Raw genomic sequence first — 5,656 nt, forward strand, 5'->3', positions numbered from 1 at the left:
ATTGCAACTATCTGCTGATGTGTTTGAGAAATAACATTCTCCATCTCGCCCTGTCGAAATGCCAGGCTGTTTGGCCTGGCGGCGATGTATTAAATGGTATACTGATAATTGAAATCTTCGCGGCCCCTGCGATGCCTTTCTGCTGACTGTGATCTTTTAGGCAGATGGTCCCTATTACTCTTGTGCAATTGCAGAACAGAAGTGAACATGTGTCGAGATCGTATAAAGACATACAGAATACATCAGCACATAATTGTAAAAATTGTACCAGCAAATTTGACAGAACATTATCTTTATGAATACAGTATGTCTCATCCCCGCATTTCATATCCCCCGTTTGGTAAAGCACTTGATATTCCAAACATACTTAACAATTGATAAATGTGGGCCTCACAGGTTCCCTCCAAGTATGTGCATCAGAGCTATAACCAGATCACTGCAGCGCAAATGAGAGAGCTCTTTTCATTTCCATCGCCTAAGAAAATATCACATTGAAGGGTAATAGCCCATTTCGTTTCGATTCCAATGGACCTCATGAGTGTATTTTCACCCATGGCGCTCAGCTAAAATAGAAATAGAACAGACTGTTGACAGTAACCAATGTCACATAATCTCCCCCTGAAGGACAAGCATCAAAGATCAATTTATTTTCCTAAATGCTCTTCATATATCCATCTCTGCCGTGCGCCCAGGGACATTGCATATCAGAGTTTAAATCTAATGTTGCATGAATGGATTCGACGGAGGGGCAAAAGACAATACACTGACATAGATGGTGGACATGAGAGAGAGACAGAGAGAGAGGGTTGACAAACAAACTCATACAAAACAATGAAATTGAATAGCTGAATGGAAAGTGAAATGGGAAATGGTGAAAATGAATACTAATAATTACAATACTATTTGCACTGCGCCAAGAGAAGATGCTGCCCCTGAAAAAGACCTAGCTGATCCACCTGTGCAAAAACATATAAATATCAAGGATACTGGAAATAATTAACACATTGAAAAAGATCAAAAAACAAGTGGAAAGCATTTATTAGATGCCACTGCAAAGCATTATTAAAGCTAATTGTAAGTGTTCTTTGCTCGAACCTTTTTGGCTCCAACTGTTTTTAGTCTTTTTATAGCTCATGCAGAACCTGCTACTTCTTGCACTTCATAATTGCTCAGCACACATGGGACAAGGAGGCTTTGTTTACTGTATCGCAAGCCGGCAGATCAATTCCTCTCCCACTCTGCCCCCTTTGATAATTGCGAGCACAAGATGCGTGTTTACAGTTACAATTCTGCCAGCTCTGAAACAGTTGGACAGGAAGAAAAGTGAAAAGGCTGTGAGGTGGATGGGAGAGGGGGAGAATAAAAAGCTGGCAGCATCTTTTTGAAAATGCGAGCCCTGATATGATCGGTTAAAAATCAATACTATTAAAAATGAGGGATGGGCCAACAGAAAGCCCTTCAAAGTGTCAGATTCAATAAAAGATGGCGCTGGGATAATTAGCCAGTGTGAAGAAGCTACAGATCTCCTTTGTGACCTTGTGAAGAATTAACATTTAAAAGATCCACTCCGAGAGTGAAAGGAATAGACAGATTCGCAGTCAGTCTTGGTAAGACGCTTATGGTTTCTTGTTAAAATATTTGAATGAGCTGTGTATCGTGGATCATTTCAAAAGAGGGATGTGAGATCACTACTTTTTTTTTTTAAGTTACTGATTTTGTTTTAAGCCGGCCTTCAATGACTTTTTGTGTGCATTTGTATGTTGAATATTTATACAGAAAATCAGTAAGTTACTTCAGAAACATCATCATTAGGCAACCTGACTGAGAGCAAGTGGAATGGGACCATTAACAGACCAAATAAGGCTGTAGTGGCAAAAACTTTAGGTTACTTACGTAACCCCAGTTCTCAGAGTAGCATGAGCCTCCCCGCGTATTCCTCAGAAGCATTTATCTCATTACGCCAATCCTGATTGGCTGGTGATCGTGGTGTCTGCGTCTAATGGACCCACCTACCCTTAAATAGCTTACGCTACAACGCAGACACCATTCAAAACAAGCACCTCTTCTCGCTTCGCCCCAGCAAGAAGGGCTGTCTGGTGAGACATCTCACTCATGCTACTCTGAGAACCGGGGTTACGCAAGTAACCTAAAGTTCTCATTCATAGCATTCGTTTCGATGTCTCATTATGGCATATGGAGACTCCCGAATTGCCAGACAAGCTTATCTCACCAACCACCGGCTCTCAGGAAGCAGCACTCTGTTCCAGCGAGGGCCCTGTGCTCAGCACTGCACGCGCCACACTCTGAGCCGAGACATCCAGTTTATAAAACCGGGCAAAGGTGAGGGGCGAGGACCAGCTCGCCGCCGCACAGATGTCCTGGATAGGGACCCCCTTAAACAGGGCCCAGGATGCAGCAAGGCCACGAGTTGAGTGAGCCCGTAGGCCTGGGGGAGCCTGCAGAACCTGACTAGTGTAGGCCAGAGCAATCGACCCCACAATCCAGTGGGAGAGCTGTTGCTTGGTAACGGGATTGCCCATACAGGGGCTAGCCCAGGACACAAAGAGTTGGTCACTTCTCAGAAACCCCCAGTCCTGTCCATGTAAAAGCGCAGGGCTCGGACCGGACACAGCACATGCAGCTGCTTCTCCTCAGGGGAGGAGAAAGGCGGCAAAGAGTATGCCCTAAGGTCAATGGCCGAGCACGAGCCAACCACCTTGGGCACAAAGGCAGGGTTAGGCTTCATCGACACTTTGACATCCCCCGGAGCAAACTGAGTGTATGAAGGATGCACAGAGAGTGCGTGAATGTTGCCAACCCGTTTTGCGGAAGCCAAAGCCAGCAATAACACTGTCTGGGATGTTGGCTTGCCAGTTTACCTCCAAACCCCACATGACAAGCAGCAATAGCAGCCAGGTACACTTTAATTGTGGAGAAAGCCTTTTGTTTGTCAACCAAGACCTTCAGGAATGACAAAATCACACCGACCGGGCACTGAAAAGGGACATGACCCTCCCTGAGACACCACTCCTCAAACACCCTCCACCTACAGTAATTAAGGGACCTGGTGGAGGGTGCACGGGCACTCTGAATAGTGTTAACCACATTCTGAGGAAGCCCCATCACACTTAAATTATACCACTCACGGGCCAGGCCCATGGTGTCAGGCGCTCTGGTTGTGGGTGAAAGATTATCCCCCCTGCCTAGGACAGCATGTCCCTGCGCAGCGGGAGTTGCCATAGCTGTCCGCACTGGAGCAGATGTATCTCCGCTAGCCAATGCATCGCCGGCCAATGCGGAGCTATGAGGATCAGTCTGCAGCAGTGCTTCCTCACCCTGGACAGAGTGACGCTTGCTGCTCCATAGTATCAGTTTACGTGCCAGCATGTGCAACTGATGGGAACGCAACCCCCCCCCGACGGTTTATTTACGCTACCGTTGTCGTACCGTTCTCACCAGAACATGATGCCCGCTGAGAAATGGAAGAAAACGCGTCAGGGTAAGAAACACTGCCAAAAGCTCCAGGTAATTTCTGTGCGTGCGCCAGAGATTTTCGCTCCAGATGCCCCTCACAGACCGTCCCTCGTGTATTCCTCCCCAGCCTGACAAACTCGCGTCCGTGGTGACCACCTTCCGTGACAGGATGACGCCCAAGGGCATCCCCTGCACCTAGAAAGCTGGGTGTCGCCAGCGGTGCAGTGCTATCACGCATTCCACAGTGACTGTCACCCTCCGTGCGCCATGATGGACAGGGTCCAGTGCGAGGGAAGCCACCCAGCGCTGGAAATCCCTCATGAACAGGCGGCCTAGTCTGACCACCAGGATGGCTGATGCCATCAGTCCCAGTAACCTTAGACACAATCTGAAGGGGACGGATGTGCGCAGGTGAAAATGTTCAAGACAAGCCCTGAAAGCCTTTACCCTCTCTGCCGCCAGGCGAGCTGTAAAGGAAACCGAGTCCAGGTGTAACCCCTGAAATATTATACTCCGTGCTGAGGACAGCACGCTCTTCTCGGTGTTTATTATAAAACCCAAATCTGTAAGATGTCTTATTACACGCGTTTGCGTCACTGACACCTGCTCCAAGGAGCCAGTCGTCCAGATATGTAGCCAGACGGAAACCCTGCCGTCTCAACGGGGCCATAGCCGCTTCGGTACACTGCACGAACATTCTCGGGCTCAGGGACAGACCGAAGGGAAGTACTCTGTACTCGTAGCATACACTCCGAAAAGCAAACCTCAGATATTTCCTGTGCGGAGGGTAAATTGCAATGTGGAAATACGCGTCCTTCAGGTTGACAGACGTGAACCAATCACCCTGGCACAACAGACAAAACAGGGATGCATGACTGAGCATCCTGAACTTGTATTTCCTGAGGTACTTGTTCAGAGCTCGCAGATCCAGGATAGGGCGAAGACCGCTCCCCCCCCCCGTTTGGGGACCAGAAAATACCTGGAGTAAAAGCCGCTCTGACTCCGTTCGGGAGGCACTACACATATCGCTCTCTTTTCTAACAACGAGACAATTTCCTCCTGTAGAATACGAGCTGACTCCCCCTGAGCCCGGGAGCATACAATGCCTGAGAAGCGAGGGGGGATGACAGCGAATTGAAGCCTGTAACCCCTTGATATCGTTCTCAGCACCCAGGCCGGGGTCGTGAGCGCCGCCCACTTTTCCCTCATCAGCGAGAGAGGGGTGGCAGCCCCCGGTGTGTCTTCCCCACTGCGCTCCGTCAATAATGGCGTTATGGGGCCATCTAGTGGCGGGGCACGAGCGTGACCCCTGGTCGACACTGCGCATGCGCAAGGTGTTACTGCACCGACGGAGTCAGCAGCGTCCCGCGTCCTGAAGGGAGCCGTAGCTCTCCTCTCCTCCTTATTGTTTTTCTGTTCATTGTTTTTAACTGCGCCCTTGACCATTGACCTGGATGCGGCAGCGGAACATGCTTTATTGTTAATAAAGAGTGAGAGTGTGTGCTTGTGCGACTTATAGGGAGAGCAGAACCTGCTGCCTCTGCTGCAAAGTCTCTCTTCTCCTCGACCAAGACGCGCCGGTGCCTCTCTGGCAATGCACGCCACAGCGGGGAGTTTGGGGGGGCGGGAAAGCCCCCGCATCACACTCCGGAACAGAACAGGTGGGGCTGGCGAACAGGGAACATCCAGCGCCATCACCGGTGGGGAGAGGGAGGCTGTCAAACCGCCCTCTTCTTCTTCCTGGCCTGCTGACCGGCAGTCTGGACCGGCTGTCCCGGTGGAGCCGCCGTCAGTGTTGGAGCCTTCCTGGTCCAGCCCGCTCTTGCCTCATGCCGTGGAGGGACAGCTGGGGTGGCCTGGGGCTTCGGCTGCTTAGGGATTTTAAACTGAGGGGGCCGCGAGACAGCCTGAGCGAAGGTCTGGCGCAGGCCTGCTGGGGGGTGGGCCTCAGCTTTCCGGTGTAGGCAGAGCTGGAGAGCTTCGTCCTCCTTCTTCTTAGCCTCACATCTCTGCTGCATGGAGGCCAGAGCGGTGCCAAAAACCCCGTCAGGGACAATCGGCATGTCCAAGATGTCCTCCTTCTCTCTGTCAGAGAGGTTTGTCAGGTTGAGCCATCTTGCTCTTTCCTGTAAAACCATCACTCCCATAGATTTACCTGTGGCTTGGACCGAGCAGCGCTGAA

The 5,656-nt window shown here is 50.3% G+C and overlaps 1 pseudogene; it reads right to left on the reverse strand.

Annotated features, from left to right (window-relative positions):
* Positions 1–2,578: 2,578 nt before the first annotated feature.
* Positions 2,579–5,169, reverse strand: LOC123985212 (annotated as a pseudogene).
* Between the last annotated feature and the right edge of the window lie 487 nt (positions 5,170–5,656).

The sequence above is a fragment of the Micropterus dolomieu genome, linkage group LG16 (genome assembly GCF_021292245.1).
Source record: "Micropterus dolomieu isolate WLL.071019.BEF.003 ecotype Adirondacks linkage group LG16, ASM2129224v1, whole genome shotgun sequence".
NCBI classification, from domain to species: domain Eukaryota; kingdom Metazoa; phylum Chordata; class Actinopteri; order Centrarchiformes; family Centrarchidae; genus Micropterus; species Micropterus dolomieu.